General features: G+C 36.3%; 1 long non-coding RNA gene across 2 annotated transcripts; it reads right to left on the bottom strand.

Moving 5' to 3' along the window:
- Positions 1–5,358: 5,358 nt before the first annotated feature.
- LOC121422132 lies at positions 5,359–21,941 on the bottom strand. Of its 2 annotated transcripts, none has more exons than XR_005971119.1 (3): positions 21,892–21,941; positions 8,216–8,310; positions 5,359–5,701 (listed from the first exon to the last, which is right to left on the bottom strand). It is a non-coding gene; the product is annotated as an uncharacterized LOC121422132 (long non-coding RNA). The 2 variants fall into 2 exon arrangements; XR_005971120.1 differs by lacking the exon at positions 21,892–21,941 and adding an exon at positions 21,279–21,361.
- Positions 21,942–25,404: the final 3,463 nt, after the last annotated feature.

Here is a 25,404-nt window from a genome sequence, read left to right as displayed (position 1 = left end):
AATTAATTTCATATATATTGTAATCTGATTCATTTTTGTGTTTTCTGGTCCATTAATTGGATTAAATTTCGGACTGATAACCACTTGATCTCGCTATCTTCTCGGTCAAATTTATGCCTAATCTGACATTAAAACCTCAAATTCCTCATGCCTTTCTTTTTAGACTTAACCACCCCCGCCCCTTCCCCATTCGAAGGATGGTTACAATACAAAGACGCCAATAGGGGCAATTAAGCATTTGAAGTTATATGGATATATAGGCCCTATGTGTGTGTGTGTATATATATATATATATATATATATATATATACATATGTATGAAGAGCTCACTTGCAAAAGGGGTTAGGTCCTCAGATATTTTTTTGGAAAAGAACATTTAAAACAAAAAATATGAAGACAGGTAGATTTCTTTTATACCCAATTTTATGTTCACATGGTAGGGCATCATGGAAATTTAGTTTCACATAAGAATATTGCAATATGGGATCAATGATTTTCTTGGAGTGGACCTTACCCCTTACGAAACCACACTCTTCTGAAAAGCTTATTTGTCAAAAGGGGTTAGGTTTATTTTTTCATAAATTTTGTTTTTTTGTCTCATAACCCGATTTTTAGTCGGTCTGATACCGAAGAAAATTCGAAATTCACTTTAAAACGTGAATAAAAGGGGCAAAGACCAATCACTTTTTCATTCAAAAGAGATTGGATTCATAGGTCCATGATTTTAATTTTTGAAAGAATAAAGAGAAAAATTAAAGACAGATTTCTTTTATACCCAATTTTATTTTTACATGAATATTGCAGTGAGAATAAAAACACGATTTTTCTCGGAATAGTCCAAAGTGGACCTTACCCCTTTTGCAGCCAAGCTATATCACGTTACATTCCGTGTTTAAGCTTCTTTTCATACACAAACTAGTCGAATGATATCCATGGGATATTGCATTAAAAATATATATTAAAAAATTATCATTAGCTTTTTATTTTTATACTATGCATTTTGTTATTTCCTGGGGGGGGGGCAACAGGACGGGGGCTCTCAAGTTCCCAAAGAGTCTCTCTAGAACCGCTACATGGGCATTCAATGTCTGGTCACGCCATTGCCTCTCCTCATACTTATCCACCTGATCACTCTCTGTATAATGATCTTCATCCCACTCATCCTCACCATTACCATCTCTATTATCACTGTCATAAAAAATATTACTTATCTTCTTTATCAATTTAGCATCAATATAATGATCTTATTATCCTCATCATTTCCATCTATCGTAAACTTACACTTATAGGGCCATCATCATCTAACACCTTTTATCCAGGGGCACATCTATTTTTTTTAAGGGGGGAGGGCACAATCAGAAGAATCAAAGCTGCGCCAATGTTTTTTTCGAAACCCCTTTTGTCATGTTTTCCTGGCATTTACTAATGCAATAGAAATACTGCAATAGAAACAATGACAGGTAGTTCATGCTATAGGAATATATGGGTCTGGACATAATGCTTTTTAATGCACATTTTTTTTTTCTAAAAGAGAGGGGGAGTTAAACCCCCTAATCCCCCTCCCCAAGTAGATCAGCCAGTTATTATCATTCATCATCACCATCATCATACTCAACATTCCTTTTCCTTTCCAAATCAAATACATCATATACATGTAGAATTAATTTCAATAATTTTATTAGTCCTCATCACAAAACACAAGTTCATTTTGCTTGCATATTACAAGTTCTTATGTATCTGAAACATTTAAATAAACAAAACACACACTAATGATTACATTTATAAAGTACTGTACTTCATTTGAATGAAATGACTTAACCATAAAAAGACGAGGGGGGGGGGGCTCATTCAGCTCCCCTTATGATCTCGGCCATCAATCACGACGAATATCCGCATGCCTGCATGCATTACCCATGGCATAATCTACAAAATGGTAAAATCAAATTCTTCCAAAAATCTCATTGCTAATTATGCTATTAAATTTATGAGTAAAATATAAATTTTGCTCTTATCAACAAAAATCAAGGCCCCTAATGCAAAATTTTTATTCACAGACTCTTTATAGGATTCTGATCAAATGTACTTGAAAATATTCAATAAATATTACAATTATTTTGAGTAGAAGAAATAACCAGTTGAACCACGATGAACCTCTTCCACATCATATATTTTATATGTATTTTATTCTGTAATTTTTTAATGTATTTCTATGTTTTTCGACTTACGAACAATATTCTGACCATAACAACAGATAGGGGAGGCAGGGTAAATTGTGACACTTTCTGCATTTTGCATGTTAGAATTAATAGGCATAATAATATTAAAGAAATAAGTACATTGCCTTTAAATTTGATTCTTTTAAATTTAAATATTTTTCACCAATATATAACTTTCTACCAGCACACTGAAAGTCATTGTGACCTTTGAAAAAAAACAATGCCAAATGGCTCAACTTGCCCTATCTGTGGGGTAAGTTGTGCCACCTTCTGGCGTAAGTTGAGCCATAAAAACTATGTACAAAATGTATGAGGGAAGAACTAGCATGTCAAAATGTTTATTTAAAGTCTTTTCACTTGCTAATTCTCTGTAAATACTAACATGCTCTAAAAGTAAAAGAACTGTCATGTGAATTTGCTCCTTTCTGCCTGCATATCAATGGCTTTTAAGGTTAGTTTGTTAGTTTATTACCATAAGAATAACCATGGCTCAACTTGCGCCATGTTGGCTGGCGTAAATTACCCAGGTCCGAACTTAATACAATATTTTCACATCAACAGATTTCTTATGCATCCATAAAAGACTATGACAAGAATGAGAATCCATACCTGGACTAACAATATTGTTCTTATTTCTTCATTATATTTAAAGACGAGTGTGAGTAAAAAGCACTGATCTATTTCAGACCATTTTTTACTTTTTTGGCTGAAATTTGTATTTTCCCTCTAAAAATTGCTTTTTGTTGAAAAAAATGTGGTCGGGTTAAGGGTTATGTAATGGGTCATCAATACATGACACCACCACAATGTCTGACTCATTCATTATTGGCCTGGGGATGGTGGCTCAACTTACCCCGCCTTCCCTACCGGTGTGTTGGGTCAGTTGGTAGAGCATCTGTCTCACAACCGGGGGGGTCGAAAGTTTAAACCCCAGCCGTGTTGGATGAAAAGACATTAAAAGATGGAAGTTGCTGCTACCCAGTTTGGCGTTCAACAATCAAAGGGATGGAGCCTCGTCGATCTGGCGCTGCACAGCGGCTGGCAGGCCTATGATCAATTGGGCAAAACAAATTTCCGGAAATTTCATTTCTGATGTCTATTTCGAACAATAAAATATGGATAAACATTAGATTGAGTTTAAAGCGACCTTTCATTGACAAATCATGGGGAAATCAAGGCTTATCTCAGAAAAAAGGAGGGATTCAAGTCTTTCACTCGGAGGCTTGCCTGGGGATGTTATGTAATAGACGCCGGCATGTCTGGGAGGTCTAAAGGAGAGCAATAGTTAGTAGACTAACCAACCAGAAGTAAACTGCGTGTTTTCACTTTGAAACATGTAACTTTACAGAGATTATTTATTTTGGTTTACAATCAAGAGACCTGCTATGATTCTAGGAATTGGGATTGTTGGAAACTGGAACTGCTGATCCGAAGTAAATCACGAGTTCAGTCAAATTTGTGATGTCCAAACCTATCGCATAAGTCTGACGGGTGCTCACGATGGACGGATTATATTACGCAACTCAATTGGCCTTTTGCAAATTTCATATTAATTCAATTTCCCAATAATTTGTCAGTGGCTGGGCCCTTTAATCAGTAAAAGGAGAAATAATAATATATTTGTGAATTTGGGCTATAACACTATTTGCATTAGTTTTGTACACAAATTTGTGGTGTTTAGCTATTAAAAGTCTGCATGCACATGCAAAATGTTTGCGTAATGTCAGAACACACCAGGTTGCAAATACACGCGACTTAAAAAGTCAACAAGTGGCGCATAAAAAAAAATTCGCACAGATTTATCACAAAATATGTCGAGGGGGGGTTAATTCAGCCTTTAGGTTTTGCGATAAATGCAGTCTTATTAGGGTTAACCTTGAAATAGACTGGGGTATTTTGGAGGCTTGAAAGAGTTATGATGGTAATTCAACAAATATTCCCAACATAGCCAAAGTTCATTGACCTTTAATGACATTTTACCTTGATCACGTGACCTGAATCTCCTGCAGGATTTTCACTGATACTTGATTACTCTTATGTCCAAGTTCCATAAACTCTCAACATTGTGATTCCATTTCAAAAGCTTTTTACATTAAAAAAAAAATTGCCTTGGTTAAAATTTTGTTTTGATTACCCCAACATAATCTAAGTTAATTGACTCTAAATGAATGTTGATCTTGGTCATTAGACCTGGAACTCAGACAGGGTGTTCAGTAATACTTGATTACCCTTATGTCCAAGTTTCATGAGCTAGGTCCATAATCTCTCTACGTTATGATGATATTTCGAAAACTCAACTAAGTTTAAAGGGTCATATTGACTTCAGAAATCAATACTGCTAAGATCTTGGCTGAAATTATCAACTAAATATCCCTATGCATACTAGAAAGTTGAACTTATTTTTTAAAGATCACCTGATATTTAGAACCCATATTTTTAAAGTCGCATGACTTCTGGCCGGTATTCCAGCCTATCGGGTATTTGCAAGTTCACTGCTAGGCCGGAACACATGCCTATCGGGTACAAAGGGTTAATGTCCCTTTAAAAATAAAGGGATGGTCCGGGCTGCAAATATCTATATCTAAATGAATATAGTAAAATTCACAAAGCAAAAGGTTGAGAATTTCATCAAAATTGGATAACAAATAACAAAGTTATTTAATTTTAAAGTTTACCAATATTTTGTGAAAACAGTTATATGTACATTGACATGAATATTCATTAGGTGGGTGGATGTCACATCCCCACTTTCCTTTTTCTCATGTTATTACACAAAGTCATAACTGTTTCATTTCTTCATACATGTGTAAATGATGTGTCTCCATTATGATGAAAGAAGTTGCGGCAATAAATAACTAATGCCCTTTAATAAGTTGTCAATCCAATTGTTTTAGTTCTTTGTAGAAAATTTGTCATATTATTATAAATTTCATATAATAAAATACAAAAGAACAAGTGGGGATATGACATCATCAGTCCACCTAATGAATATTCATGAAGACATGCCTAGAACTGTTTCACCGGAATAATGAATATCTTTAAAATCCAATAACTTCGTTATTTGTAATCAGATTTTGATCAAATTTTCAGCATTTTGCTCAGTAAATTTTACTCTATTCATTAAGATATATCTCCTGCCTGGACTAACACTGTGGATAATACGGATTGAAAAAAGTCGGCTAACTTCCTTCATTACCTCTGAGGTAATTGGAGTTCCTCTATCAGCAAGCATTTATGAGGAAATCCTTGCCTTGAGTAGATGCTCTACAATATTTCTGCTACTGTAGCAGTATTGTCTACCAGCGTTAATATGTAGCAGTGACCTCTTGATGAACATGAGGTAATTGGCCCTTGGGAACAGCAACCCAAAGAAATGGTTCCTCTATGTTTGGCTTTAAGTGGAATCTTTCTCAGTCTTTCTTTCGGTATTAACCTCTGATAAGCACCGTCATACCTGATGAATCACTAAGAATCAGCTTGCAGACCTGGTCAAAAGAAATTAGAAAGTAGTTTATCAGCTGTCTCATTTGCGCCCAAGTGACATGAATACATACATGTATTAGACATTGATATTGCATAAAGTACATGCAAAGAAAATTTGCCCTAATCCTGGAAATCAATGTGTAGTTCCAAACTTTATAGGGTGATCTTTATAGGGTGTGTTCAATGTCATTTCAAAATTTAATCGGCAACATGGATCAAGATTAAAAAACGTGATTACAAAACATGGATAGAATGAGAACCAAAGGGTGTGTTCAATGTCCTCTATTTCCGGTCGAATAGTAAACATCTTTCAAATCATGATTCGAAGGAAAATTTAAACATCGAAAAAGATGCGATTAAAAACGCAATCAACTCAAATTTTACGACCTTGACCATCACGAATGGACATTAAACACAATTTGAGATTTGAAGCGTGTTTAAATTTGCTCTCGTATAGGAAGCCTACACAAACTGGTGCCAGAACTGACCTTTCATGTGATGGGTCAAACTGCGCACTAAAGCTGCACTAACTAAAGAGGGAAATTTAAAGACGATCAACACGTAAACTGCTTTATGTTTTCAACACTGAACAGTGCAACGCTGATCGTGTTTGTGTTCAGTGATTTCTAATTTAGTTTTCAATGATTCATGTTGCTGTTTAAATTTGAAAATCGACATTGAACACACCTTTAGTTTAATTTTTTATTTATTTGGGACAATCTACAAACATTTCCAGATAAAGGCTATATTGTGATCGATTGTTCATCCTTCATAAGCCCTTTTTTCCAAGCTTCCTCCTGATATGACAAAGGAAAATGGCACATGGCTTGCAGAAATTATGTATCTTTCAATGTTATTGAAATCATGTGTGTGAAATTTCGAGAATCAAGAATTTACAATTTCCCAATCTGAAGCATGTTCCTTCAAAGGCATATTTATACAGATATCAGCCAGCAAAATCCAAACCTGGTAAATAATTTGTATGTAAATAATCCAACAATCTTTGACAGTCGCTATTGTTTTCTTTTAAGATGCACATAATTAGAAGGCGGACACTATCTTTGCATCAAAGGAAGGCTCACATTAACCGTCCATATCTTTGTAGTTCCGATCAAAATGTACATGTACATGAATGACCATCACGAAGAGGTCCATGGTACAATGTTCTAACATTGTACCATGGACCTATTAGCGACGGACATTTAACGTGATTCTTACCTTTAAATAGACAAAATCCGCCGCCTAAAGATTATGTGCATATTTATGACAACATACAGGTCTTTTGACAATATACATCTACCAAGGCGTAAGTGATCATTTGCAAAGGGACAGTTCAGTTTCTTGGTCTTAGTTTTGTTGCCTGATGCCCTGTGTCAGAAAATGCTTTTCAATCAACATGCATTAGATTTCGAGCAGAAAAATTGAAAGAAAAGTTGGACAAAGATTACCAGTGTCTTTGATTTTCCAAGATTTAAAGGATCTTTCATCTTCTGCACATACAGTTTATGCAAAAGCAATGTTAAAACATGAATCATTAGTTATAGTTCATAATTGTCAGAATGAAATATAAATAGGAAATGTGAAACATCACCAACTTTTAGTCTTAGTTCCAAATCACCCCAAATAAACTGAACTGTTTTGTGAAATAAAGCACAACACTGTGTTTAGTTTTACACATGATATTTTAACATTTAAAATGAAATTGTTTAAGTGTGCTAGACCTTTAAAATCATTTGAAATATGAAGTCAATACCATAAATTTCCCATAAATATAGATCATAACTGATGGCTTTACACCTCCCTTTTAAAATGACTTAAATTCAACTCAACTCAACTTTACTCTGCAAATAAAATATAATAAAAAAAGGCACGTACATGTACAGTATTTATTTCACAGATGGAGGGTTCAAATGAAGCATTACTGTTATTATGATTTTTTCTCATTTTCATTGAACCCATTCTCATTTTCATTGGCCCCATACATGTAATTTACAGATCAATGCAAAATCTGATATTATGGGGCCAATGAAACAAACAATAATAAAATCATGTCTGGCAGAACAGTTTCCTTACTGGAGTTGCTGCCCTGGGTAAATAAGACACTAGTATAATCATTAATAGTATGGAAATGTCAAAGAGAGACAAAGAGAGAGGTTGAAAACTACATGTGAGTCATTACAGTGATAGAAAAGCTGCAGCAGTGGTTAAGATGAGTTTTGTCCCGGAGAAATGCTCGTTTGAAGTCATTTAGAGATTTGCATTTAACTTAACAGAAAATAGGTAATGTATTCTAAAGAGAGGACAAAGAAAATAAAAATGTTTGTTGCAAAGGAAGATCGGTGGTAATTGTAACAATTATTGTTACAATTGCAATTTACTAAGATCTTTTACTGATTATTCAAAAAATACAGGACAATAGGAATCCCCAGCAAGGGTTGGTCGAGGCTCCGATATAATAAACAAGCAAACTCCATGCCAATCCCTGAAGGAAGGCAAATTGAATTACATGAACATACCTGAAATAGTTCCCGCTGTCAGCTTCAACATTATTTGGTCTCAAGACGCTAAACACTGTCTGTGTTACAGCTGATTCAGGTAGTTCTTGAAACAACTGAAATTTCAGAGATCAATAATAAAAGAAAATAAAAAATTAAGATATAGTGAGTATGCACTATGAAAAAAATGCATAACTAAAAGGGGCATAAAATCATATTACACATCAAGTTTTCTATAAAGATCAATGTAATCAAGAAAATGTGGGGACTTAGAAATATAGAATATGTAATGCATACTTCAGCTCATCAACCAATTAAGGAATTTATAAAATGTGTATCTTCCACATGGTTACTTTTTGAAGTAATTTGACTTTTATATTTCAGAGGACAATTTAAAATGTATTGCAATGAGATGTTGCATTTGAGTGAAACTGTCAAAGTTCTCAGTAATATAACATTACAAAATCCTTTAATACAAACAATAAAATGGACATTTGTAAAGCGCTGGTGTTCATCATGAGACAATGCTTTATGGTGCAATAAACAAAAGACACGGAAAAATGGAAACATGTTAGGCCAGAGAAAAGCTTCATTTACTTGAAAGCATATACAATGTACATATATGTGAATAACCAAGTTTTTAGTAATATTTTGAAGGTCCTGCTTGACAAAAAATATTGCACATGTCTTGTGGAAGTTAATTCCATAGCATATTGAAACAATCCATAACCCACATAAGTCATCGATAGTGGTACAGAAAGGATGCGCTGACAGTTATTTATGAGAAGATTGAGATTATTGAGATTCAGTTGAGATAGAGAATTTCTTGATTAAATACAAGTGGGAAGAAATGCACACAGCATAAAGCGCCTGGGATGGGGCACCAGCCGCATACATTACTGGTTACTGATCAAGCACAAAAGAGAGGGATTGACTGCAGCCAAGCAAATGCATATTCAGAAGACTCACAACAGAAATAAAGTATGTTTTGAACTGTAGTACATGTACATATCATAAATACATAACATACACATGTAGATCACCATACATGTGCATGTACTTTTAAGTATCCCAAATCGAAGGTGTCACGATGAAGCAAACCAATGTCAAAATATTTCATTTGTGCCCCCACCCTCCGGACTATGGCCACCTGCATGAAAGACCCTGTGTACAGTGTATGTAAAATATTGAGATTTGAGCCCCATTTATAGTATCAATATTATATGAAATCAATAACAAAATTAATGAAGCCAAGCCAAAAAAATGAATATTTTCCACAATTCACTTACTCTTAATATCCTTTCATCAGAAATTCAATGGAGGGGCACATCCCCCCAAAATAAACTATTCCACAACCAAGAAAAAGAAAGCAAAGGAAAAACTATGAAATGTGGCCGAATGTTCTGTGTATACATGTACATGTATCATGTCAAAATGTTCAGGTGTATACTGTAAGTATCATGTTCAAAAGTTTAAAAATTTTGCCCCATATGCCACGTTCTGCGTCCCTAGTAGTATTTGGATAATTATGTTAACAAAGAAAAATTAATAGAATCATGAAATAGCAATGAAAGTTACTTTGGTTTAAACATATTGTACAATCCTAGAAAAATCATCCAGATGCTGTCTGCACTACCGGTATATAAACTGGTGTCTCGCGGTGTACATGTAGTTATTTATACTGTAGGTTAAAATGAATTTACCTGAAATGATACTGATAACAATATACAAATACTTGAGATATTATAATGTTGCCTGGGGACACACTTTCAAGTCTTATCTTGATAAGTTGAAATTATTAAAGAAAAGGGCAATACGACTTATGTACATGTATCCATCATTGTCGTTCAATTGCGTATTGTTTATGTTCAAACTACAATTAATGCCTCAAGAGTATACATTACAAAATACCCCTCCAGAACTAACAAATAGATACATTATAATACATGTATGCATGCCACAGGGATCATGGTCATTAGCCTTTTGCGAGAACAAATGTCACTCTGAAATCCTTTCATATCCTGCATTAAAGAATGAAACAGTATGCCTGTTGATATGAAAAAATAGTACAACTCTTTCCATGTTCAAAAAGTTCTTGAAAAGTTATGATCAGTTTTATGTGTTGTGTGGATGGGTGCGTTTGTGGCTGCCAAGTGTATGTGTGCCCCGCTCACAAGCCTTGCTTTTAAAGGGGTCCTAAACCAATTCAGATACATGTACATGTACAACACTGTACATGCCATAATCTAATTGATATGAGTTTATGTAGTCCTAGATGCATTGTATATTTAATTATATTTATAATGTGATATTTTGGTTTTAAATTCAGTACACGCATGTAAAATTGAATTTTAACTATCCCTTCAAATCTAGAAGAATACCCTAGAATTAATGTATACCTTCTTTTTTCTGTTATTTGTCAAGTCCCTGATGTTACCTACAAAATTACCTGAAATTGGTCCTAAATTAAATTGTGTGAAAATACATACATGCATGTACATCTAATGCAGTAGTATAAAAATTATTCAAATCTTGAAAGAAATTGGCACATTATCATTATTTGCATTTAAAAAATGAAAAAAAAAGTGAATTGCTGGCATATGATGTACATGTACAGTATGCACATGGTATCATTAAAGGGTTTGTTCAATCTATTGAGCAGTGGGTTGAACACATCCTCAACAAAAGTAAATTTATAGATTGTATAATGGACAAATGAATTCTCAGGTGCCATGTCCCTCTACTCTGTCCCTCATGTTCCTTGACAACGATAAAGGAAAAAAAAAGGATATTTGTAAAAGAAAGGAAAGGAGGGTAAGATATTATGTTATTGTCTGAATATTATTTCAAAATCTATCACAATATCAGATTTTCATGCTAAGGTCAACAAATTTGCTCTCTCGCTGGGAAATACTGTCAGACACCAAGTTTCGACTCATTGCACCAATGTTTATTTTGCCAAATACAAGAGTGCTTCAACTCTTTGCCTGTTATTTTCCTGCTCCTCAACACCAATATGCCTATAAAAAGGGCAGAACATTTGAAAAAGAAAAGCAAAATAATGAACCAATTCAAGACAGAAAATTGAATTGACTTTTTGCTGGTTTTATTATCGATCTGTAGACATGGTTTAATAATAATTGTTAACCAATTGAATTGACTATAAACCTGTGTGAAACTCATAAATGGTCAAGAAGCTAGGCCGACAAAATGATGGTGTGCACTTCAAGTTTTGTATGCCAGACCTGCACAGTACAATGCTGCATTGGAAGACTTCTTTTTATACTGTAGAAGTACTCTCTTTAGAGTTTCTGCTCATAGAGGTGGGTTATAAATGGGTGATTTGAAGCAGATAAATATAAACAGCAATGGTAAAATGGAAAGTAATTTTCCTGGGTTTTTGGCAGAAACGTGCTGTCACTCACCATGGCAACACAATCTCAAACACATTTGGAATAGAGAATTGCTTTAAAGTTTTTAGCTGAAGACCAATGTGGATGCTAACTTTTGATGAACCCTGACCAAAACCCTGAGAATAGCAGTTTTTCTGTGTTTGTGGCTTTAATTGCAATGACCACAGCAAAAAAATTTCTGACAATGCAGTTGCACAAATTGTCTTTAATACACATCTTTACTGCATAAAAAAAAAGAATGTGAGAGTTACATGTAAATTTCATAAGAATTCGTTGAAAACTGATGAAGCGGTTTGAAGAGCAAGATTCATGGCAACATGATTTCTGACACATGCAACAAATATATCTTGCACATCTTTACCTCAAGACCAATGTGCATGCCAAATTTTATGAAAATTGGTAAAACTGAGGAAGTACATGTGTAGTTTGAATCACAATGTTTTTACCTAATTTTGGCCATATTTGCACTGACGGGCAATCCTACAATATGCTGTATTACTCCCTTAACCCTAATTTGGATTCTTCTTATTCAGATCTTGGTTGGGGATTGCTCACGACGAAAATTGATGAATGGTAGAAAACGATGTGATCACACAGTTACATAACCAAATTTCACTTAGTTTTTGGTGCTAATTTACATACATGTATAATTTATAAAGCCCTTGGCTTGAACTGCTAGTTCTGAGACCTAATCCTCTGTCGTGAAGTAGCATACCGGTACTTAATAAAGGCTGATTTGCTTACTTTAGCACTAGCTCTTTTAACTTCATTAAACTGAAGCGCAAGCCCAAGTACAGCAGTTGGCTAGAGAAATATGATACTGTTGATTACCAAAAGAAACCCACACTGCAAAACACTGGTGTTTATGTAACACCAGCCTGGTATCTATATCAGTCCACATCACAGAAGCATTCACCAGACCTGCAAACCTCTGGAAATGAAAAACTTGTATTCTGTGAACAAAAAAAATGCATATTTCCCAAAAAAATGTACTTTTATTTCATAATGAAATACATTGTGCGAAAGCTCATCGCGGCGCTCAAGCTGCATGCAAGCTGTAATGTGCACTGGTTTTAACAAAATGATTGAAAAAAGTTTCCTGAAATTACATTGATTCAAAACCCATTTGTGTTATTTTTCAATTTTTTTCTCTCACAAAATCATAGTTTTTAAAGAAAAAACATACTGACGTATTCTGGTTGCAAAAACATACTAAATACGCCCAAAACGTACTGGTTGGCAGCTCTGCAACAACACTTAAGAATCAAAACCAATATTGGTTTTGCACTGATTGGTGTTGGTTAAATGCCAAATTAGTGTTAGCGTAGTTACACCAAACCGGTGTTGTTTTAACACCTCTCCAGTATGGACAGATATACATGTACATGTAGATACCTGGCTGGTGTTAAATTTACACCAACCTTTTTTGCAGTGCACCTGAAACGTCATGTGTGACAGTGCGTTGATACATGGAGGCCTTACAGCTGTACATTTGATAGGATTTAACACACCCTGATATCGCTGTATAGTTTTATTGGTTTTTTCTTTGAAGTCTTGCACAAGTTTTGAGACCAATTTCACACAGAATACCTCACATTTTTGACGTGTAGATTTTTTAATTGATGATATCATCTTCAAGAAATGGTGATTTATTTATGTATTGTGTGCATATTCAATGGAAACTGCCTTCCTTCATCTCAAATTATCACATAACTTAATGAATTTAGTGGTAATTATGACTTAATAATAGCCTGCAGAAAATTAAAAAAGAAAATTAAAATTAAAACCTACAAATACATGAGAAATTTAATAAACAAAGAAGTTCCATATAAAAGTAGAAATTGCCCCTTCCCCTCAATCTCAGGTACAGCAATTGCCCCTCTATGAGAAATAGATCTGCCATTTGCTATAATGATACATGGATGTCTAGACTAAATACTTTTGCCTATAGGGGTGTAAGTTAAGAAAATGTGAAGGGTTATTCATTTAATTTTGACTTGTTCTCATTTCTTTATTTCTGCATCAACCTTGTTCAAACTTGGTACAAATGATCCTTGGTTGATACCATGTGTGTGTTGATGAGGTCAAAGGTCATCTAGGGGTCAAAAGGTCAAAGATAGGAGGCCATTAGTCATTTTTTTTTTACAGATTTTGGTTTAAATCAATTTTTTTTGTTTGCATCAATATTGTTCAAACAGTATTCTGCATTGTGTGAATAGTTGAGTTGTTTCATTATTGATGTGATCTAAAAATGGAAACAGTTTAAACCCATTGACTCATTTGTAATAGATATGTGGTGCATTTTGCTTGATTGTAAGAAAATCAGTATGGGGTCGGACGTACACTGTCTGAATGCATGTCAACTTTAATCAAGCATAACTCTTCACCAGCATCAGATTCATTTGTTAATTCCATCTTATGTGAAAGACAACTAACCAAACAGTATGTATATTAAAAAAATCCAGTTTAGAATGTCTATGTTTTGAGTAACTGATCTTCAAAGGGGGTCGGACGTACAGTGTGCAAATATTTTGCACAATGTACGTCCGACCCCTTCAAAGTGTACGTCCGACCCCAAATAGATCAGCCTGTAACTAAAACAAAGCAATGCCTATCAATTTCTTTGCTTCATTTCTTGTAAGATTCATCCTTTAGCTAACAGCTCATATTAGAATTTTAGTACCTGCAACACAAAAATCACAGAGATTTTGACATGAAATCTAAAAGCATAAAACCTGCTTTCGTCTGATGTACGTCCGACCCCTCACATTTTTGCCCATATTTTCTATTCTTCATATTGCAGCCTGGTCCTGTCATGCTGTAATGATAACCTAGGTCACATGTTATACTAAAATAAATAAAACACTGCTATCAAATTAAAGGAGATACAGCTCTTAAATGTGTCCGAATGTACGTTCGAGCTTTATGGAATGACCCTATTATCATACACACCAAATTATAATGAGCCTATAACTAGGTTAAGTTAACTACTGAAAAGTTATCGCATTATTAGGACTTCAGATGGGTGAGATGAAAACATGTCAGTGTGACCTTGACCTTTGACCTCAAGATCAATGGGCTTCCTAGGACCCATGCTACATGTAGTATCGTACACACCAAATTATATGAGCCTAGGTTATTAAAGTTACACTGAAGTTATTGTGTTTACAAGGACTTCAGAAGGGTAAGATGAAAACATGTCACCGTGATCTTGACCGTTGACCTCAAAATCAAAAGGCTTCATGGGATCCATGCTAGTACATGTATTTATATGAGCCTAAGTTATAAGTTAAACTGAAGTTATCACATTTACAAAGACTTGAATACAGTGACCAGCAAACCATTTGTCAGATTATTGGCATGAAATGTAATCAACTATTTTTATTCAAAGCCTGTAGCCCATGTCAAGTTCGCTGATTATTCTTTTTTTCTATTGCAAATAGAGCATATGAATGCACAAACCAATCACGTTTATGGTATGATGCCTACTCCCACCACTGCAGTGCAATTCCTCCATGTAGACTTTAAGTAACCCATATGCACTTCATAGATCTGGGTTACTTTAGTAGACCTATGGAGGAACAGGATGCCACAAAGCCAGATCAAGTCTCAGGGTAGCAAATCCTGGCAGAAATAGACTGAAAAATATAGACCGACTTCTCAGTAAAACACAGATGGGCAATGTGGCATTTGACTGCAGCAACTCCTTGGGTAGAGTTAACTCAGGCATAATTAAGACTTTAAGGAAAATGAAACCTTTGGAACATGACAGCTCATGCCAAAATAGAAAAAACAACAAAGAAGTAAACCAACAAAGATTTGAGAAAATTGAATAAATAAGAAAGTTATGACCATTTTTAGTTTAGATCATTATTTTAATGCAGATCTTCCTATTAGCAATACAACAAAGATTTGTGAAGTCACATGTGAACAACTTTCCTATTACTTTTGTATATATCTCACTTAAACTGCCTCTTTTATCACATCTATCAGTAGATCATTCATACAGTGTAGGAGGGCATGTAATACAGATTAATTCAAAGAATACATGTAAATCATAGATGAAATATAACCATAAGAGAAAATTAGGGGGCATTTTAATTCTGTAAAAGGGAAAGTTGTAGTTGGTCACATGTGACATCACATATCTTTGTTGCATTGCCAATGGGAGGATCTCCATAGCATTAGTTATCGCAATATTCAAATGATCATAACTTTCTCATGATTTGTCCGATCGTTCTCAAATTGTCTAATTCTTTGATTTTTCTGTTTTCAAACATGCCCACTTGTCTAGGTTTCATTCCCTTTGATGTTAGGGTAATATGATCAGCCAGCACCTCAGGCCTCATTCATGTCTCAGAATCACAATCCGCATAATTTGGTAATTTGCGAAGGTTTACTAAACGCTGTTGTTGGGCCCCCTTCCCCATGAGCATAATCAAGCAATTTAAAAAAAATTCTGAAATGCAGTGTCCGGTCTTCCCGGATTCAATTTCAATCTTACTTGTCTTAACAAAATGACTGGCTGAAATGACCGAAATATAACGTTAGATCTAGAATGAGGGTCTAGAGACTAACATTAGACCGACAATGATCTAGTCTAAAATAAAACCCTAATTTTTTCAAATTTGTATATTTTTTAGACACACTTTTAATATAGAAGAATGTAAGGATAATAATAATTGTCATTTATATAGCACTTTATCAATCTACGACTGCTCAAAGTGCTTCACAATTATTATTACCCAGTCACTGGATTCATAGCATTTCAAGCAGCCTGTTAGGCGCACACTTGCTAAACCAACCACAATGAGTTGTTTCCTACTGTAGGCCTACCCATTTAACACCTGGTGAGAGTGGCAAAGTGTGGATTGATGCCTTGTCAAAGGACGCTAGGCTATGGTGAGATTCAAACACACGACCCTCTGATTACAAGGCGAGAGTCAGAACCGCCACACCACGGCGCTTCCATGGAGAGAAAAGTAAAATGCCACTTTCAGAATTTGTATCTGCAACTGTGCATCAATGTAAAGCAAGCAGGAGATCAATAAATATTACAAAAGTCATGGAGGAAAAACCCTATAAGAATCTATACCATGAACAACTTTGAAGTTTTATGAATAAAAGGGCATACAATTCAAGAGTATACCTTGCCGCGCGTAGCAGCGCATTGCACTTTACAAAGGATTACAGTCCCAGTCATTGCATTTGTGTAAGTTGTACTTTTGCTGCTGAATAAAATCTGCACATACATATTGTACTCTCCTTTAAACAGGTAATTATCTCCTTCAATATTACACATCATGAGGAGACAGGAATAATCATTGTTTCTGGGGTTTTCTTTAAGAAATTCTGACATTCCACTGTCAATCCCTTTGAGAGGAGTCAACATAGTTCAGAGTAACAACCAATGCACAACCTGACTAAAGCTTTAGGTCTAGATCTACATGAGTTGATTCAAATGGATGATTCCACCCCAACAAAAAGTTGATTTGAATAAAAAGAGAAAAATCCAACTACTACATGTAGTAGCATAACGCTGAAAATTTAAAAAAAAATCGGATGTAAAATAAGAGTTATATTTTAAAGTTTCGCTTAATTTCACAAAACAGTGGGTATGTAAATGAGGGAACTGATGACATCACTCACTATTTCTTTTGTATTTCATTATTTATTTCTTATTTTATCCACATTGTTCTGTGGAAGAGTTTTATTTTTCCCTGGACATGTGGAATTACCATTGTTGAACATTTTTTATTCAGTCAAGTTGGTCCTCATTGTCAAATATGTAAAAATTGAAATATTGTATAATTCAAACAATAAAAAACATAAGAAATAGTGAGTGACATCATCGATTCTCTCATTTACATGTGAGTAAATTGTGCATGTCACTATTTTGTAAAAAATAAGCGAAATTTAAAATGTCATAACTTTCTTATTTTACATCCAATTTTGATGAAATTTTCAGCATTATGCTTGTCTGATTTTTCTTTCTATTGAAATCAACATTTTTCTGAGGTGGACTTGACCTTTCAGCACTATTCTTTTTCCTACTTCACAAGCTTTAAAATGGTACCAAATTTGTTGGGATTCCTTCAAGATTTCAGAAAAAGTCAATAGGGTCCATCTCTTCAATGTAACTAAATTCGGCCCTCAATATATTCTTTTACAGAAATTTTTTTTGCATATTTTCCCCTGTAAATTTTAAATATCCCTGTTAATATTTCAGAATATGAGTTGATTTAATCATCATTTTTTGTCTTATTTCAAAATTTTTTTATATGGTATGGAATTTGTTGGGATTCCTTCAAAATTTAAAAAAGTCCTTGATCCCTTGCAAAGTATATTTAAAACTTGAATTTTAGGCATAAAGTAAAAATAGGTGGTAGCCAACTGCGGGCCATTCCACTTTAAGTGGCGAGGTTCTCGGGGCTAGTATTATTGTGTTGGAATGGATCGCTGTTTTTGTTGGTCGTTGTAAATCATTTCCACACCCAAATTATCTCCTCTCAGTGTGTCTGTCACAAGGTTGATGAGCTGCTACAATGTAGGTACTATTAGCTTTATAGATACTGGTGCTAGAAGTTGGCATTGATGCTTTTGATGAAGTCAAAGAATGGATCAAGATAAATTCCTAATAATTGTAACATCTCTTCATTTCTCGTCTTGGCATGAGGGGGGCGTGAGCCGTAGTATGGCCAGTCTCCCCCCCCCCAGTCTGCAGTCCTCCTTGTCTTCGCACATGCCTGTCTGCATGATTTTAATAGTAATAGAGGATACAAAATAACTTTGGAATGCAATGGCATGATCGACAATGAGAACAACCTTCCACGGCATACATTTTTTTTCCTGAACGTTACTACACGGTATATAGTTATAGGAAGCACTGGCACTGGTCGGACAGCGCCCTGCGGGCCGCTTTACACCAAAAATGCAGATCAATGCAGCCGGAACAGATTTCTTTCTCCTTCTTCTCCATAAAAAGAAAATGATATGCTTTGGAGCGGCTTTCTTTGTTTCTTTTCTCAATGAGATAAAAATGCTATGAATTGGAACGGAAATTTCAGTGTAAAAATGGGGGTCCTCTCCGCGGCACACCCACCATGCATTACATACTGAGTGCCTCCCCCCTCCCTGGGTAGGCATACACTACAAGGGGAAGTGTATACTGAGGTTATGTTTGTTTCCCTCTATGTTACTACACAAAGATCTAGGAAGCGTTTGCGTCACCGCAGCCCGGAGAGGGGAGATGGAGGGGGGGGTTACATATTGAGGACAATTGTTTAATGTGATATGGAATTGTCCTGGGGGGGAGGGGGAACTCAGTATATAATGCATAGTGGGCATGTGCCGCGGAGGGGGCCCCCATTTTGACACTCAAATTTCCGTTCCAAGGCATAGCATTTTTGTCTTATCATATCAATTTGTTTGCGCTCCTTTTTTGCAGTGCGTAGCGTGTTAAATTATTTCCCTATGGAGAATAATAGAAAATACGCCATTTTTTAGGGATTTGCTAAGATATCTCCCAAACGCGTCAACAAGGTGATCTATCAAAACAGAATAGAATTGAGCAGATTCTCACCTTTAACATGATATGATTTTCATTTAATTTTAGTCAAATTAAGTTCTGTCACTTTTGAGGTTTTTGGAACCTTTCTTGATGATTTTGGAAATCCATTTGTACATGAGCCAATGGGCAAGTGCGAGAAACGAAACGTTTGGTGCGACTTCACATTGTTGTAAAAAAATATATACGTCACAATAGACCCTATCAAAAAAAGACATTTTGCAGAAAATGCTGTAGATTGCGAATACCTAAGAATGATTTTGATTGGATAAAAAAAACCTCTGTCACTTTTCACATTTGCAAAAGCTTTTGCAATAATTGGTCACTATAGTTTGGCGGGTTCAGCCGATGGCATTGTGTGTACACAGTATAGTACACAGTACACACGCATAGCTAGGCAACGCAGCGCGTGTATTCGTACAGGACGACTTGAGTGTATGTTGGATAGGACCGTACCATTTTTGACCGGGGGTGTGCCAATGAATGCAAGTGATCAAGAAGAGTTACAAAACTGAAGGGAGTGAGAAAACAAGGAAAGTGAGAGGGAAATTTACGAAAACAAGTAATGCGAGGAAATATGACAAGAAAAGGAGAGAAAGGAGAAGTGAAAACACGCAGCTGAGTGCGCTCACGATATGTAAGTTGAACACCCCTGCACCGCAATGTAGCAGCCCGCCACTATACACGTAGACTGCCTGCACGATGCGAAGACAGCGGCGCGTATTAGTGACTGTGCGTCAAACGTCCCATTTCTATGCCTTATAAGAGCGTTTTTTGTACACAACAAATTGATATGTGAGAAAAAGAAATTTGCTCCAAAGCATAGCATTTTCTTCTTATCGAGAAAAAAGACAGAAATCCGCTCCGAAGCTTCGCATATTTTCTGTTACGCCGTTCCGGCCGTATTGATCTGCTACAATGAGCCGCACTTTTGGTGAAAAGCAGCCGCAGACCGCTGTCCTGTCCGACCATCGCCTCTGCGCTAGCGCACCCGGCGCCCGTACCGCCAGGCTAGCTGCATGCACGTTCCATAGGGATGCATATGCACTCACACTCAGGTGACCCGTTCCAAGGACCCCCGTTTTCACAAACATTCATAGTTCCGAAGCCCGTTCCGAGGACCCTCCTTTTTACAATAAGCCCGCTCCAAGGCCCCCGTTTTTTGTCTCGCCCGCAGCACACACCTACATGTACTACTTTTTTGGTAGATCAGTGCCCTCCCCCCGGGAATTGTGAGGGTAGGGATGGAGAGTGCACTACAAGTGGCAGGTGATACAGGAGGTAGTGGTAAAACTGGAAATGCTATTTGGACCTATAATGCTATTTTTAAATGAGCTTCGGATGAAGCTACATGTACGTGTACATGTTGTATTATTTCAACACTACTTATGAATACTTCTATACATGGCTACATGGATACGTGCACTACGAAGGCTGTTATTAATAACCTGTTTATCGATGGTCCTGTCGAAAATCGCTTGTTTCTGCCACTTAGCGATATCGATAATCTTTCTCTCTGTCGATAATACCCGCTATAAAAACTATTATGCAGGGACACAGACTGATTTTTCGCGTTTTCAGAGAATTCAAGGAAACGGCCCTTTGAAAGTGGCTTATCAAACGGAAAATCACAGAAAACTTATTTTTCATCAAACTGCACAGAACAGCAACATAAATTATTCCAAAATCTCAACGAAATACTAGCTCACTCCCACTTTGCTTTTATCATACTAGAAGTGGGGTGATCGATCGTGACAATCCAAACATCATGACGTGACTATACTCGACTCCATTCGATCGAATCGAAAACATCACAAGCGCAACTACATGTAACATTCCTGCCCTCTACGTTCGAACAGAACGCGAAGCTACATGTATACAGCAGGATATCAAAATGGCGGATAGGCGAAAGAAATTGACTGCTCGGAATGTCCAAAAAGCCCCAAATTGTGGATAAAACTTCATCCAATCCTAAAATCGTGAAAGGTGATGCATGCTAAATATGCTTGTTAAAAGATGCTATATCATGTAGTCATCACTCACACGTACACTGTACCGTATTGCGAGGTATAATAGTAGAGATAGATCTAGTACATGTACTAACCTCGTACCATGAACCGCGTTTGGCAGTGGATTTCTAGCTAGTGCCTGGGTCGCGCGTGCTTGGATCTCAGTTCTGGTGTCCACGACACTAAGTATGGCTTGATTTTTCAGTGCGCGGTGGCATGGCATGGCCTGGGCTACATTGTATGGCTACGGGAGCCTACAATAATAAACTACAAAGTAGGCCTAGGCCTAGTGTACAATACATGCCATAGGCATAGCTCCGCGCTCCCCGGCTCAACATCGAGGAATCGCACACCATGGTGACTCAATTAGGCCTAGGCTATAAAAAATCGACTTCAGACAGTCACAGTGCAGTCATTTAATTATTCATTTATTGGCATTGCGTGCTAAAAACTAAAAAGTAAAAGTAATGGATTTGGAGCAAAGACATGGGGCACCATCATCACGTATCTCAGTCACCATCTCCACTAGACAGGATTAACCGTCGTTTCTGGGGATTTATTCAACAATTTCTGACATTTTACTGTAATCCTGGAGCCAACGTAGTTCAGCGGAACAACCAAAATACATTACAGAGACTGAAGCTTTTTTGGTCTACATCTCGACAGGTTTTAGGAAATTTGAAACTTCCATACCGGTACCGTACTTACCATTAAATTCTATAATTACATCGTCCTGTAGGCCTACTCCTGTTTTCCCGATTTGTTAGACGAAGTACCAGTACGACAATTACCAGACGGTGGACTGTACTGTTTCCAGAAGAAGTAAAAACTGCAGGATGGTAGTTGGTACGGAGTATGGTTGGTCGGTCACCCGGCAGTTTCGGCCGGGACAAAACCTTTTTTCCGCTGTGACGCAGCGGCGCGGCGTGCTTGGGCGCCAGTGCAGTGCAGTGCTGGGCAGCTGGCCTGGCTGGATGACACTCAGCGCGCGCCGCGCGCGCTTTAGTGCAGTACGCAATCGTACATTTATAAACTGGTTCAAATCAGGGATATCCCTGTTCAAATTATAATTTCGATGCTCTCTCTGTGTATAAAAAAGGTACTGCACCCGCAGAATTACAGACTTGCACAGTCATTAACTGATAACTTTTTTAATTTGTAAGAATTAAAATTCTCTTCCGTTTTGTGATGATTATGTTTATAATTTAAATGATGAAATTATTTAATTCATCTGTATTATACTGATTCAAAATCATAATTCTTTACATAAGTTTACTGATGTCATTTGGTGAAACAGGTGTAATGCCGTAGTTTTTTCTAAGGCATAACGTCACATGTCGCAACGCATAATGTCGTAGCAATTATTGTCAACGCATGATGTCACATGTCGCAGCGCATAATGTCACAGCACAGTGGTATTTTCTTCAGGACTCGAGCTGCAGATAAGATATAAAATATATGCTTTCACTAAGTATTTTGAGACACGAGAAAGATAATTAAGTGATCAGGAAATCAGGATTACTCTTTGTATGGATATTAAGTGGCGTACCGTCGGTCACGGCATTGGGGGGGCAACAGCAAAAATTTCGGGTCACTTAGGGAGCGCGCGAAGCGCGCTCAGTTGTCAGGTAAACTGACCTAATAGAGATATTTTAAGGAATGCAGTGCCATCAAACGGATATGTATCTCACTGATTAAATAATGAGAGCGCGAAGCGTGATCTGAAAATTGTTGATATTGAGGTCTAAAAATTGACATTATAAGCAAATTGTTTTGTAATCATGATACTTAACTGTCTCGCTAAACAAACAATGCGAGCGCGTAGCGCGAGCAAAATTTTTTGTATATTCTAATCCTAAACAAGGAGATTTTAAGGATTATATTTTAGAATCCATTTAGAGTATAAATGTCTCACCATAGTCATCTAATGCTATTGCCATCCTTTGCTGATTTTGTTAGAATTACATCTAAGCACAGTCATGAAGCACCTTTTGTAGTCATGTAATCATGATTATCATACGCATCTTACTAATCAAATACTGCAACCGCAAAAGCGGGAGCTGAAAATTTAGGAAATATAGACCTGAAGAGGGGCATTCTAAGGGTTGTTTGTAGGAATTCTCTAAGACCCTACGTATTTGACTAACCAAATGATGCGAGCGCGAAGCGCGAGCTGAAATTTTTGTATATATTGACCACAAACATGGATATTTTAAGGACTATACAGTGCGTATCAAAAAAAAGTTTACACTTTGAAAAAGCCCTGGGAATTAAAAAATATACAACATGTGGGTATTTTTTTCACATATAATCTTAGGTTTGGGTCTCATCTATCTAATGCAAGTAAAAGTTTTGACAGAATGTTACACTTGAGTGAGCACTGTCCATTTTTGTAAAGCTCGCAGAAATCTGTTTGCGCAGATATGCTTGTTTTCACGCTGTGTCAATGGGAAAGGGCAAAATCAAACTTACCCTGCGAAACATTTCTCATCCATTTCCCTTGCACTTTTAGTCAATTGAAATTAAATGGATACATTCAAGCATTCTGTAACAATTTTGCCACCCAAATTGAAATATCAACACTTAGTAAGCACAACCTTTACCCTTTTTGTGCCAGCTGGATCTGAGGACATAACTGAATCTAAACAAAAGTTTATATCAGACATCTCCAGCATTTTTTCACTAAGTTTGTATCATTTAAAGTGGGCTTACATTAATTTTCATTTAATACTTGTTTCTCCACACTTTTCCCGAGCTTGAAAATGAATGCAAAATAAAAATCAAGCCTAAACCATTTCATGTAAATCACAGCTAAGAGTAAAGCAAATATCGTCACGATGGCCTGGGTGTGTGGGGGAGTGGGGCGGGGCGCAATGCACTCTTCGAAGTGTTTTGGCAAGGAAACAAGTTGAAGAAGGTTAAATATATCATCAAATCAATTTTACTAGCTAAATTCCTTGTGTTCTTCATGATTAAGGTCTACTTTTATTCGCATAACCATTTCAGAGTTCTGCGCAAATCATTTTTCACTAACTTTTCAAAAGTACGTGGTGCTCACTCAAGCGAAAATATTTTTCGACAGTTAAAGCGTCATTTGCTTAAGTGGATCTGTACCAATGTTAAAAAGTGGGAAAATTTTCAGGATATTACAAATACATAATTTTACAGGATTTTTTTGAAGTGTAAACTTTTTTTTGATACGCACTGTAGTTACGAATCCATCAAGTCAGAGTATACATATCTCACCATAGTCATCTAATGCGAGTGCCAAGCGCTTGCTGATTTTGTTAGAATTACATCTAAACACATGGAGCACTTTTTGAAGTCATTGTAATCATGATTATTATACGCATCTCACTAATGAAATACTGCGAGCGCGAAGCGCGAGCTGAAAATCTAGGAAATTCAGACATGAAGAGGGGCATTCCAAGGCTTGTTTGTAGGAATTCCCTGAGACCCCACGTATTTCACTAACCAAATGATGCGAGCGCGAAGCGCGAGTTAATTTTTTTTTTATATTCAGATCAGAAAAATTGATATTTGAAGAGCAGAAATCTCACCAATCCACTAATGCGAACGTTAGCACGGACAGGAAATGTTTTATATTAAGACCTTAAAATAGGGCAATAACTTTCAGTAGTCATGAAAAAGAAGAATATATCACTACTTAAAACAATAATAACTCTATTTGCGAGGAAATATATTATTTTGTTGTATATTGATTTGAAAACGGGAGGCTTTAGTACAGCAGGTTTATATATCTCGTTAAAAAGTCTATGCGAGCACCAGGAACAATAAAGACACAATTAAGCAAATAATGTTTCATAAAGTTGTGAAAAAATGCTTCTTATGTTATATAACATAATATAATATAACACTATGATAAACAACAATTTCTTCGTTTCCCCCACTACGTTTCTCTTCCTTTTTCCCTCTTTTTCTCCTTTTCCCCGTTTTTTTTTTTTTTTACCAGCCGATTGGGGGGGCACGTGCTCCCCCCATGCCCCCCCCCCGTAGTTACGCCACTGTGGATATTTATCGGTTTATTGCCATTTCGTCTACTGCCTTTTTCCCCACTATCGCATGGTCTGATATCATTTCGTCTACCATTAGTTATTCAACTATCAACATAGTCCAATAACCATTTCGTCTAATTACCATCTCGTCTAATAGCCGTTTTGTTTATTATCATTTAGCCTAATTGCATTTTTTTTCAATTGG

This window comes from Lytechinus variegatus, chromosome 1, assembly GCF_018143015.1.
Source record: "Lytechinus variegatus isolate NC3 chromosome 1, Lvar_3.0, whole genome shotgun sequence".
Taxonomy (NCBI): domain Eukaryota; kingdom Metazoa; phylum Echinodermata; class Echinoidea; order Temnopleuroida; family Toxopneustidae; genus Lytechinus; species Lytechinus variegatus.
Note: the sequence above shows the minus strand (reverse complement) of the source record. Positions and strands in the feature narration are given on the sequence as shown.